The 13,753-nt window shown below is 34.4% G+C and overlaps 1 protein-coding gene and 1 long non-coding RNA gene across 8 annotated transcripts in view; both read left to right on the forward strand.

Annotated features, from left to right (window-relative positions):
• galntl6 (polypeptide N-acetylgalactosaminyltransferase like 6) overlaps positions 1 to 13,753 on the forward strand; it is a 727,623-nt gene that overhangs the window by 367,296 nt on the left and 346,574 nt on the right. The gene's annotated exons all lie outside the window — the stretch shown is intronic.
• LOC137495611 (uncharacterized) lies at positions 11,716 to 13,701 on the forward strand. The gene is made up of 3 exons (XR_011015550.2): positions 11,716 to 11,813; positions 12,411 to 12,458; positions 13,314 to 13,701. It is a non-coding gene; the product is annotated as an uncharacterized lncRNA (long non-coding RNA).

A 13,753-nucleotide genomic window follows, 5' to 3' on the forward strand; every position in this document is an offset into this window, starting at 1 on the left:
CTCATTAGTTTGTGTAGATGTGTTAACCTAGAGAGTGCAATAAGAAATCTGCTGTTGTTTACTGCTTAAAGGTTTCCAATTAAAGCTTGCAGGTTGAAAGCTTGGCTTAATTTAGCACTACATTGTTTGAGTTCAAAGAGTGAACTTAAAATGGAGTATTACAAACACAAACTTCAAATGAGTAGGCAGAAACAACTCAAGTTGTTAAGTTTACTTTTATTTAAATCACTGAAATAGACGTAATTTCAAACAAACTTGGAATACAATTAAGTTTCTTTCTTTCTTTCTTTCTTTCTTTCTTTCTTTCTTTCTTTCTTCCTTATACTGCACAACTTTAAGGGTAGGGTAAGGCAATATAATAACCATTTTTGCAATATTTTATTATTATATAAATTATAAATGAAACCTATGTAGACTTCTCATAAATCACAAAACCAACCTGTGTGTATGTGTGTACTTCAGATGCAAAAACCTTGAAGAGCTCTTTCTTGTTTTTTATGGATTATTTATTTTATTTTTTAATAAGGTGTCAATTAGGCATGGGCCGGTATATGATTCTGACAAACAACAATATCACGGTTTCATGGTAGTGTGATTACTGCTCTAAAATATAATATTTTTAAATGTCTGGGTAAAAAAGGAAAACTTTTCCCCCTTTGAACACAATATATTTTTATTTTGGGAAACATTTAACATATTTTGGAATAGTAAAAACATTAGGCTAAATAATTTAAATGGATCACTGATTTCTGCTGTCTTTAATAGTTTCAAAAACACAGCTTTCTTTACAATTTAGAATAGCATCTTTGGACATTTTTTTTTATTGGAGATACTGTTGTCCTAAAAAAAATGTAAAAGAAAAAAACAAAATATTGCACATACCATAGAAACGGTATAACTGAAAATTTGGGTGGTTTTAAAACCTTGACTTTTCCTAACCATGGTATACCTTTAAAACGGCTATCATCCCATGCCTAGTGTCAATATTAGTTGTTTCTTTGACACACCGCGATGCAGACGCTATAGTTCAATATCAGTTCAGTAATAATCATATTTATTGTTATCTTTATATATATATATATATATATATATATATATATATATATATATATATATATATATATATATATATATATATATATTTATAGTTATTTTGTACTGATGTCATTTATCACATATGTGTTATATGGCGGTAGCTCACTATGGCAAGGAAGGGGAACGTGAGTAAAAGAATTTCCAACTACTTAAAAAGCAGATAACTGTGCACAATTTACAGCTTGTGAGAATGCTGGACAGCCTTTCACTGACAGGGAAGTTCATCAGAGCCCAGCTATGGAGAAAATACAAGCTGTAAACTCCATCTATAATGGATCAGCTCTGATCGCCACAGCCATTTATTATCAGTGTCCATCAGGGTGCGAACTACAGGGGAGCTAGGGGGAGCTCGGCCCCACCAAAATAACGCATGGGCTCCACTGAAAACATGATTCTCAAAAAATATTCACAATATTATGTTTTGACAACCAATTTCATTATTGTGTAATGTGATCATGAATTATTTTTTGTAAAAGTGCAGAAATATCCATTCATGTATTTATCATTAATTCACAGCAATTTGCGCCTCACTTAAAATAAGTTAACTACAAATCCCCCCACCTACCCGTACACCCCCCACCCCCCACCCATTCTTTGTTTGCTGAACCAATCGCAGCGCCTTTCTGTTGAATGTGTGATCAATTATAGGTGTTTAATAGGGATGCTCTGATTAATCGGCCAGAGAACGGGAGTGGCCGATAATCACATTTCACGACTGAATCAGTACTCAACAATCTGACCGATCTCACAAATTGATCGCAAGTGTTTGTTTACGACTTTACGAGCAAAGTAAGATGCACGTGCGCATCCGGGATATACATCTTTTTTTTTTTTTTTTTTGTAAAGCTGCTTTTGACTATTACATGTTTGCAGCATTCTTAATTTATTATCTTACGTAAGGCAAGATCTCATACGTAGAGGGGAAATGTGCTTTATGCAATGGCAATTTTATATAAGGCTTGAAGCATCGGTACTCAGTATCAGCTAATCACCATGACAAGGAATTTGTTACTCATGGATCAGCTGCAAAAAACCTGAGCATCCCTAGTGTTTAAGAGCTGCTTTAACAATGTTTAAAAAACATGCTGGGTAATATTTGTTTATTTGCTTTAAATCCTCTTGTAGTTCTTTGCATGTTTGTGAGTTTTGTTTGATACATTAAAAAAGAGTGATTTCTTTGAGCAGTTAAAAAGTCATACTAGACATTATTAGGGCTGCAACAATAAATCGATTAAAATCGATTACTAAAAGTGTTGGCAGCGAATTTCATAATTGATTTGTCATGTCACACAGCACAGGGATGTTTGATTATAAAAAAAAAAAAAAAAAAACTCCAGTTGAGCGCGGAGCGGAGTGAACGCACTCTGCCTCTCTCACGCACTGATGCCAGCAGAGTTCAGTGCCTAATAGACAGGACAGAGCAAAAAAAAAAATAAAATAAAATAAACCAAGCGAAGGTAACGTTAGAGGAAAGATACATGGTGAAAAAGCGTAATTCTTTACAGAATTCTACTTTTATTCTGTTTTGAAATGAGGAATGTAATGTCCCTGATGCTGGTATTTGCTTATCCAGCTTGACAAGCATGACGTGAACAGTTCAAACTGAGCTTTGGTGCACTGAGCCTGAGAAAGACGTGTCATATTGTCACAACTATGCAGTGTTTTTAACCACCCAATGGTTATTTTATGTTTTAAACATGTAAATACACACAAGTACTAGTAAAACTATCTATTTAGAGTTTGTAAAATACACAAGAAAATCTATGGAAGTCTAACAATCCATTCAAATATAATTTGCCAATGTGTATTATTCATATCAGATACACGTAGTGAACGAAACAATAAAGTTGAATCTATGCTTCTCCCAGTTGGCCAGCCACTGTCTTGCATGCATTTTGTAAGTAACTGACTAATTAATCTCTTTAGGAATAATTTTCCTACCCCATTGGTAAATATTTTTTGCTTGTTTTAAGCAAATAATCATTAAATTTTTAGGTGTTTTTTTTTTTTTTTTTAGAAAACAAGTTAGTTTATTATTATTATTGTTATTATTATTATTATTATTATTATTATTATTATTAATATTATTATTATCATAAGTATTATTATAACAGCTCAGGCATGTTCAAGGGCAACATGTTTGTGCACTTTCTAAAGGTTTTAATTCTGTTTTTGAATAAAAGGTTGGAAATGTTTTTTTTTATCTGATTCATTGATTAATCGAAAAAATAATTTCGCCAGATTAATCTATTATTAAAATAATTATTAGCTGCAGCCCTAGACATTATTTCCTGCTTAACATTTTACATCACTCTATCATAGATCATAGCACATCAAATCCATTGCTGATGCCATTTCAAGCCACTCTTTTTATTTTACTTTGCCTGTTAACAGTCTGATACTGTATCTGTGTTGTGTGCTGGAGCCACGACTGCATAACTGCCTTGAAGTCGCATGCAGCACCAGCAATTGATCCTTTGGAGAATGAGGCTTTGTGTTCCTCAAATTACACTTCAGCTCTCTATTGATCGCGAAGCTGGCTGCAGCCTTCGCCACGCGTAGTGCTGTTATTAAGCTAATTTATCCTTGGAATCGCTGAGAAGAAAGTTGAATTAAGTGAGGCGTACAGTTAAATTACCTTTGCTGTACTCAATAGCTTATCCATAAATATTTAGCCACACAGGGCCCCGTGGTCTACAGGTCTACATCTGCCGTGTTGCCAACTGTTCATTATGTGGAAATAAAGCACAGCAGACACATGCATCAAAGCCCTCGTTGACACCTGGCTGTTCTCACAAGCTCTCCGGGTCATTAGAAGACAAGCTCTTTTCTCCTCAGGCTGCCGCTCCTCGACTTTCCTGTTATTTATGACATCACACAAGCTCATAAAGTCCATCCTAATTACACTTCGCTCTTAAGATTAATGGCCGATCACAGCCAGATGCATCTGCCAAGTTTACCTTTTTTCCCAGCCGACTGATGGATGTTTCTTGAGATTCCCTGTTGCTGCTGGATGATAGTTTGTTAGGAAAGGAATTAGAGCGGGCGCAAATATCCTCATTCACTCAACATGTTTCTAACTTGAAATCATTTGTCTCCCCTTTTTGTTCTAAATGAGTGTACTTTTTTAGCGGGCACCTTGATTGATCAAATTGACATTGACGTTAAAAAACACAATGCAAATCAGTTTGATGTCAAAATCTTGATGTCAATTTGACGTCCACACATTAGCCATGTTTCCATCGAAAGATATAAATTAAATTAATGAGCAAAACTGGAATATTGCATACAAGACACGCGAATAAAGGAGGATTTCTATCCAATAAGTCAAAGAGAACAAAATTAAAAAATTTAATTTACTGTGCCAGTCAGTGACTACCTGTAACTGGCATGATTTGTGCAGTGACCACCTCCATTCATGACAGTGGAGCACTGTTCACTTGATCCCCGTCCTACATGTGGAGTGGCTGCAAAAAAAAGAGAGTCACGTACAGTACTGTTTACTTCAGGCTGCCTCAATCCTCAGTCGGACGGCTGCTTTAACTTTCATTTTTATTTTTCAGCTGAAGCTGATCAGAACTGATTAATTGGACTATATTTTATACACACATCACTTAAACACAGGCTGCGTCCGAAACCGCTTACTTCCATACTGTATAGTACGCTAAAATCATTATGCGAGCCGAGTAGTATGTTCAAATTTATAAAGTTTGAAAATCAGTATACGATGACTTCCTACTTCCGGCGAGATTCTGGAGTGCGCATCCCATGCATGTTGTGCTATCCCATTATGCCCCGCGTAAAGCGACACAACTGACGCAAGTAGGTCACGTGACCATGACAAAATGGCGGATGTAGTACATCCAAATTCCATTCATACTTTTCACATTCATACTGTATAGAACATACTTTTCTAACAGGCGAGTAGTACGTTTAAATTCAAATGCAGTGCCTACTGAGTAGTAGGCGGTTTCGGATGCAGCCACACAGATCAGTCGATGCTGAAACTTGTTACCCTGTAGTGAGCAGTACTAAGCATTTCCTGGATTGTCTAGCCCTTTGTTTTGCAGTCTTTGCCCGTATAAAGTTCACCCTTTTGGATTATCTGCATGCGCCTATCTGTCCCTTTGTTAAACATTGCTGTCTGACCATCCTATAAAAGCTTTGTTCGTATCTGACCCAGGCGGTATGGTGGCTCAGTGGTTAGCACTGGCTACAGCATGAAGGTCACTGGTTCGAGTCCCGACTGGGCAAGTTAGCATTTCTGTGTGGAGTTTGCATGTTCTACCCATGTGTGTGTGGGTTTTCTGTGAGTGCTCCAGTTTCTCCCACAGACATGCGATATAGGTGAATTGAATAAACGTAATTGTCTGTAGTGCATAAATGTGTGTGTGAATGAGTGTGTATAGGTGTTTCCCAGTGCTCGGTTGTGGCTGGAAGGACATCTCCTGCGTAAAACATATGTCAGAATAGTTGGCGGTTCATTTTGCTGTGGCAACCTCTAAAATAGGAGCTAAGCCTGTCATGCTCTCTCTCTCTCTCTCTCTCTCTCTCTCTCTCTCTCTCTCTCTCTCTCTCTCTCTCTCTCTCTCTCTCTCTCTCTCTCTCTCTCTCTCTCTCTCTCTCTCTTCACAAACACACGAAACTCAGGAATTATCTCAAAATATACACGTATTTATTAGCAAAACAATCACTAAAGACACTGGACCATAGACACACAGGAATCAAGGGTTGTAGACAATATAATACCGGACAAGGACTGAACAGAAACCAGGAGTTTAAATACACAGGACATGATTGAACAGATAACACACAGGAAAGAGGCACAGGTGGAACTACTGAACATAACGACAGGTGGGGAAACTGAACAAAGGAATCACATGTTGTGAACAGAAGCACATGGAACACAACAACACTGACACCTGACAAAGCCAAAGTGAAATAAATGAATGAATGAATTCGACCCTTGTCACCACATTACACACCACAAAACAACTCATTACAGAAAGCTACCTTAATGTCAATACATCAAATTAACATCTAACTGATGTCAAACACACACACAAACACACACACACACACACACACACACACACACACACACACACATCAAAAATATTTTTTTAAGACTGTCCTGTAATTGCTTTTTGATTTTTTATGCCAATATTGGGTCGTTTTGACAAGCTAGTCTACTGACATTGATTTGCCATTTGTGGACATTTTTTTTGATACTTTTTAAATTTCATTTTGACATCAAGGTGCCTGCTGAGTTTCTTTCTGTTCTCCAGAGATGATCATTGTCTGCATCCGTGCATGTTCAAAGTACTAGTAGTAGTTCTTTTAACTCGGTTCAGAGGACATTTCTCATGCCTTTCATGCCACTGCTCATTTAGGATCATTACTTTTAAGAGAGATTTCAATGGCCCTCACCTTAAAGGTTACGTCTAAAGAGGGTTGTTAACTGTGGTGAAGAAAAAAAAAAAAACCTGATGATGCTTTGAGTGACCCGATCTTTCAATCTCGCAGGTCTCTTTTAGCACTAATGGTGACATGAGCTGATAATTGCGTAATGAAAGTCTTTAATGTTCTCCTGAAGTGACCTGTCAGTCCATGTAATGCTATAGAGATTGCAGATCTCTTCATTTTTTCTTGAAACTTGAATATTTGATGATTTGATGCTGCAGCTTTATTGATATAAATCTGTGTTGTTGGTCTCAGTTCTGCTCCGAGCTAATACTGAACATTTTGGGGGCCCTTGTGTTTTATTCTTGTCTGGAAAATCATTGAATTGTGACCTCACGAATAGAGATCATGAATAATAAATAAAAGGCAATAAAAAACACATTTGTTAAGCTGTACACTGCTCTTGAGAAAGGAAGAAAGACGTTAGATTTTTTCAACTTTAGCTGCTTTTTTAGATGGACATTTCTTTATCTTAATGGCACTTGTCGGCTGGCGCAGGAGGACCCCCTGGAAGTGTGCATTTAAATATAAAACTATTTTTTTTTTTCTTGTGAAAACTGTGGTCACATTTGTTTATGATTTAGTAACTTTAGTCATAGATGCCAGGTGATTCTGGTGCTATTACATAAAGTGTGTTTTTAGCATTCTTAGGGATAGATTCACTAACATCATAGCTGTTGGCATTAAAAAAATATCAGGATTTCATGCTAGAAAGTTATTTCAACTCTTGACTTTATGGCAAGGCAAGTTTATTTATGTGGCACATCATACACAATAGTAATTCAAAGTGATTTACATAAACAGGAATAAAGGAGACTAGTGTAAAAATTAAAAGAAAAAAAATATTAAAAACACTTTAAAATATGTTAAAACCATTTATAAACAAATGACAAAGAAGAGAAAGACACAATAGTGCGATATGTCGGATGTTACACAGTGCTTATTCAGTAAAGGCACAGCTAAACAGATGTGTTTTAAGCTTTGATTTAAATGTGCGTAATGTTGGAGCACACCTGATCATCTCTGGAAGCTGAGTCCATCAGCAGGGGGCGTAGTAGCTGCAGGCAGATTCACCCTGATTTGACTGAACTCTTGGAATTTCTGATTTATTTGATCCTAAAGATCTGAGTGATCTGTTAGGTTTGTATTCAGTGAGCATATCTGTAATGTATTGAGGTCCTAGGCCATTTAGTGATTTATAGACAAGTTTTAATACTTTAAAATCTATTCTGAACGTAACTGGGAGCCAGTGCAAAGACCTGAGGGCAGATGTGATGTGCTTTGATTTATTTATTTTTTGCTTTGATTTATTTATTATTTTTATTTTTTTTGGTTATGGTCAAAGCCCTTGCAGCAGCATTCTGGATGAGCTGCTATTTTCTTACTGTATTTATGGGAAGGCTGATGAGGAGTCCATTACAGTAATCCATCCTGCTGGTGATAAAACCATGAACAAGTTACTCAAGTCCTCACTGCAAACAAAGCATCTAATTCTTGCAATATTTTTGAGGTGATAATATGCTGATTTACGGACTCCTTTGAAATGACTACTGAAACTCAGATCTGACACCAGAATAACACCAAGATTCTGGACATTAATTTTCTAGTTTGACATGAAATAAGATTTAAAAAATTGCATGCGCATTTATAGAAGTTTCTCTTTCAAAAGCAAAATTGATAGGACCAAATGATTTAGATTTACTGAGGATTGTGGCAGTCAGTTTTCTTGTATTTGCTTCATTATTATAGGTGTAACTATACACTCAAGTCATGTTTCAATAAGTAACTCAATATGCTAAATTTTGCATAGACTAGGTCGGTGAACTTAAATAGACTTCAAGTTGGTCCTGGATCTCAACACACAGTACAGTGATGACATAAGAATACCACTATTCATAATTCTGAAGTTGGATTGTTAATAATGTTAGACACTTGCATTCTGTCATTGACTACACATAAATAGACAATTTCCATAGTAAAATGAGACATTTTTCATTATCAGTTCCCCTCTTCTGTTGTATTCGACATTACATTGTAGGCTAGAGTAGTTATATTGCCACTGACTGTCTGTAAATGTGTCATTCTCATGCAAAAACATCTACCCTGTGAATACTTGCCTTCATTGGATGTACAGAAAAGCAGCATGTTCAACTTTGTTTTGCAATGAAAGAGTAAATCTTAAATGCTAGTATTAGTTATACCGCTAAAACACAATATAGTAATTTAAATGATGCAAGCAAAGCAAAACATTATTACTACCCACAGCTCCTGATGATGAAGTCTTACGAAGGGAAAGACTGTTCTGTGCAACAAATTGAAAGTTATTTACAACTTTATTACCTATTTAGCTTTATTCACAACCTGGGCAAACACACACTTGGGCTTTATTTGCAGGAAACCCAAGGGCATCAGCTCACTTGTGATTTCATGTCTGCAAATACGTCATTATGCAATGGCATGGAATTTACTTTTTTGATGAATTATACCTTAGAAATACAGCAAGCTTGAATAAAACAAGCTCAGTGTCACAAATCAAATCATTTACATCCGCAATACACATCAGAATTTGTTCTATTTAGTAATTATTTATTAATATTACAATATTACTACATCCCTAATCATTATTAAATGCCTGAAAAAGTATTCAGAAATTATTGTTTCCTAGAAGCTTTTTTGGTGTGGTTGTAAAGTAAGTTATGTTGTTACCAAAATAATTTGATGCATCTAAAGAATTGCAAGCTATATTAAAAAGAGCTATCCACTTGTGTTTAGCATTGTTTTTTTAATTTTTTATGTTTGGCTAATATATAGTCATGGCTGATATATTGGCTTGTATTTGGACTTCTTTTTAAAGACTGGGGTTGCCCAAAAATTCTTTCTCTGTAGCCGAAGTTTTCCATATAGTGCATTCATGCCTCATTTGATAGAGAATCTGAGATGTGGATCAAGCACCTAACAAACATTAAATGCACATGGTACAATGCTGTTAAACTGTAAACTAGAACTAGCTTGAACAAATTCAGAAAAAAAAAAAAACAATCTGTTTACCTCAAAACAAGTAAAAACCACATGACTAAGACTTCCTTAGATCACCAAGCATGTAATTATATGCCTTTAGACTTTTTTTTTTTTTTTTTTTTACAATGAAACATACACAAGGATAGTATTCCATACTATAATTAAAGGGTCGTGCTGTGTAACTGCTTTTAACATTACCAAACCATTTGTTTATTGAAATTCCTAAAGGTTTGACTTTTTGTTTTTGGTGTTTCATCATTTATTTTTTTGCTAGTGTTATAGCAGACAAAAAAGTGCACAAAAAATAATTCATATGTTTGGTGTTGTTTGAATTTTGTTGGTTACATCAATTGTATATGTTTGTTTGGGTTTTCTCATTGTTATTTTGTAGATGTTTCTGCAACAAGAATAAAAGGCTGCTCTATATGCTATATTTTTTTACATTTAGGGTCTAATAAATATTTATAAATATTTAATATTTAATGTTTAAGTACATACTGTAAGTGTTTATTCTGCAATTGATATATTGGTCATATATTACAATAAGGTTTTATTAGTTTATGTATTTACTAACATGAACTAACAACTTGTAAGGCGATTATAAATGTCCCAGTCAGGTTTTTTAGCCAACAAGCCAGAGTCTGACTCATTTGATTTTACTTCTATAATTCATAAATTTTTTTTTAAAAGACTATAAGAGCGAAGAAACAGAGCTAGTTCCTTATTTTTTTATTCACCTTATTTTAACCTCCATTAACTCTGTTAACAAACAGAGCACTTCCTCTTTGGTAGCTTGAACAGTCAAGTAATAAATAAAATCAATTCTACAATTTTGGACTTTAGCTTATAAAAATAGTACCTCAACTTAAAATACCCGGCAGACAACCCAAAGTTTACATATCTCACAGTTTGTTATGGCAATTTGGACATCATCAGCTTTATAATACCCCCAGAAAGCAGACATACTTGCTCTTTCCGCTTTAATCTGCTTCTGTGTTCTACTTTGCCCGCATTTAACCAATAGCATCTCTGTAATAAAGTGATGTCATACCACACGCGTTGCTGTTTCTGTGTAAAGTCAAGAAAGAGGTCTAGCTCTGTGCCACCGCATACTATAGATGTGTTAAAAAAATAATGATAATAAAAAATGTACATGTACATATTTATTCGAGGCCTGATTGGGAGGTAACGTCCGATTTTGATCGAGTCTGAAACTGTGGGATCGGGCCCAATTTCCAATCACGTGATCGGATCTGGACATCCCTACTTATAAGTCATAATTCAACATTTACTTATTCATTAATAAAATCCAATTCATGCTTGTTACATTTAATGTGAGTTAACAAACTAACAATGAACAATGTTATTTCATTTAACTAACATTAGTAAATGCAATTAAATATTGTAATAAATGTATTTTTCATTGTTTGTTTATTTTAGTAAATAAATATGTTAACATTAACTAATGAAACCTTATTATAAAGTGTTACCCATGTTTATTTATTTATTTATTTATTTATTCATTTTTATTTTTTATCAGCCTTATATTGGTCAATTCGCCAGATTGGCTTTGGCATTGTCCATTAAAAATCCCACATCGGTTAAGCACTGTCTAGTTCCTTTACAGTATGATTTTGAGATTTGAAAGGATAATTCTGTGAAAAGCTGACATGCAGCAAAATCTCTTTTTTTCCCAAATATGCTAATTTAATTCACATCTTTACAATTCAGTCAAACTAAGAAATAAAACAAAACAATAGCGATGTGAAAACAGCTCAAAATATTGCTCATATGAACTGTTTGCTAATTACACAGCATGGCAGAGAAATTACATTTTTAACCAACACTGTAAAAAGTGCTACACTCACAAAGTTGGTTCTATCTACTTTAAATAATTGCAATCTAGTTAATTTTATTTGTTTTATACCAAAAAAATAAAATTTGCTTCCTCTTTACTTAAAATATATCAGTTTTTATATAACTGTATATTTTAAATAAAACTAATGCAATTTATTTGAGTAGATTTTTGTACGTGGTTATTGTGTAGAATAAATGTTATAAAAGTGAGTTGACACAGACAATTTATTAGAGCAGCTGTCGATGTGGGCAGGTGTTCATAAAACGTGATTTTAATAGTTTGGCGTGACTCCTTTTTCATTGCCCGGGATTTAGCAGGCAGACGCAGCTTCTGCAATGGTCGACATTAACTGCTCCCAGCAGCGGATCTGATTAACACGGTAAGTTGCAAATGTAGCCGAATGATAATTGTAAAGTCATGCAAAACTGCTGTCTTCGCTAGGCAGGTGAGGTTTTAGCTTTGTAAATTGTACTGTAGCCTCAGGTATGTTAACAGTTAGACTGCTCTCACATGGAAAGCTAAGTTGGCTAACGCTAACCAACGCTAGTTTATACTAACGATTAAAAGTGATATTATTGAGAAAAATAGTGAAAGTAGTTTTAAAACACTTAGTAGGTAAAACTAACATTGCAGAACCGATTAACAAGGTCACTGGTGGGCGGTCGGGGTGTGGGGGTTCAGTTTGTTAGCGCTAACTTAGCTAAAGTTAGCTCACCTAAGTTATAGCAGCACATTAAGGATGGATATTAAATTCAGAAACGTATGCAACAGTTAAGTAGTTTGTGTTTAACGTAAGAGAAAGTATAACTTAAAGTTTGTGTTTTAGAGATTTAGTCCATAAGTTTTTTAATGCTGCATAGTGAATAAATTACAGATTTACAATTTATTTTAACTTAAATTACATTTACTACTGATGTTTACAGAACCATTTAAACTGTATGCACCTCATTCTAAAATGCATGTTCTTGGTCTTTAGATACCAAAGTGATTTTGTTACCTGTGGATCTTCAAACTTCACATCCAGGTAAGAAAAACATTAGATACAATTACAGCTATAATTATTTGCAGGTAAGTAAAACATTGGTAAAATTGCAAACAATAGTGGGCTCCATAGAATTAACTTACATTTGATATCTGAAGATTTTTTTTATGTGTGCAACAGTAAAAACAGTATAAAAATATCCTAATGCAGTTTCTTATTATCTGTCAGTCTTTCAATAAAGCTAACTGATAACACTGAATCACTGAACTGTCATTTGCCAGTGACATTAAATTTGAAGAAAAAGTCAATTAAATGTAGCTTTAGCAAAAATTTAATGTAAACCTTAATGTAATGTGTAAAATGGCAATGTATTTATTTATTTATTTAATAAAATTTGTATTATGACGTGCAAAGTTTGGTGCAAAATGAAGATGACAATTAAATTATAGAATTTGTATTCTATAATTTTCTTATAGCCGTTTTCAAACAGTTTTAATATCTAAATTAAATACACATTCTTATGCTTTATAAGTTGCCAAAATAAACAAAAAAATGTAATACCTAAATTTTAACAATTCTGTGATTGACAGGAAACCACAATGACATGCACTGTTACACTGAGTAAAATCACAGTTTTCTTTAAAATTTGATAACTAAAAACACCTGGAATAATGTAATTACACAACCTCTATAACCTTTTTTTATTTTTTAAATAAAAGTTAGGTAATTTTAACTAAGGTAATTTTTAACTGATAAACTAAGGTGTTTCATCCATGCATCATTCTCACTGGACTTTTGTAACTTCACTTGTAGTTATTTTCTATTTAGTATTTAGCTATTTAATGTTGTTTGGTAGCAACCACCTGAACTCCTGTTTCTTTTTGTCTCTACCAATAGAGTTGTGAGGAATCAGAGGTGCATGCGGCTGCCCACGGGAAAAATTTGCCATCAGCCCAACACAGTTTGGATTATCATAGGACTGTCAGAGGTTTGCCAAACCTGTCAAATGCATGATGGCTCCTGTTTGGACTTACCGATGTCCTCGACTTCAAGTATCCATCAAAACTGTATACATTTAAGATGTATTAGAGACTCTTTGTGGGACTGGACATTATACATCCAAAATCTTCATCAAAATATGCAAATCTCCTCACTGAGTTGCCTTGGATGATTTCTCAATAGGATCTGGTATTATTAATGTTTTTATTTATGTATTGTGTATGTGTAGCCACATTAATGGCCTATTTTGTAGTCACTATTAAAAGGAACATTGATTGATATTGAATACATGTTATGGTCTTTAATCCATCTTCCCATTCTTATTTAATTGTTATTGA

The sequence above is a fragment of the Danio rerio genome, chromosome 1 (assembly GCF_049306965.1).
Source record: "Danio rerio strain Tuebingen ecotype United States chromosome 1, GRCz12tu, whole genome shotgun sequence".
NCBI lineage: Eukaryota > Metazoa > Chordata > Actinopteri > Cypriniformes > Danionidae > Danio > Danio rerio.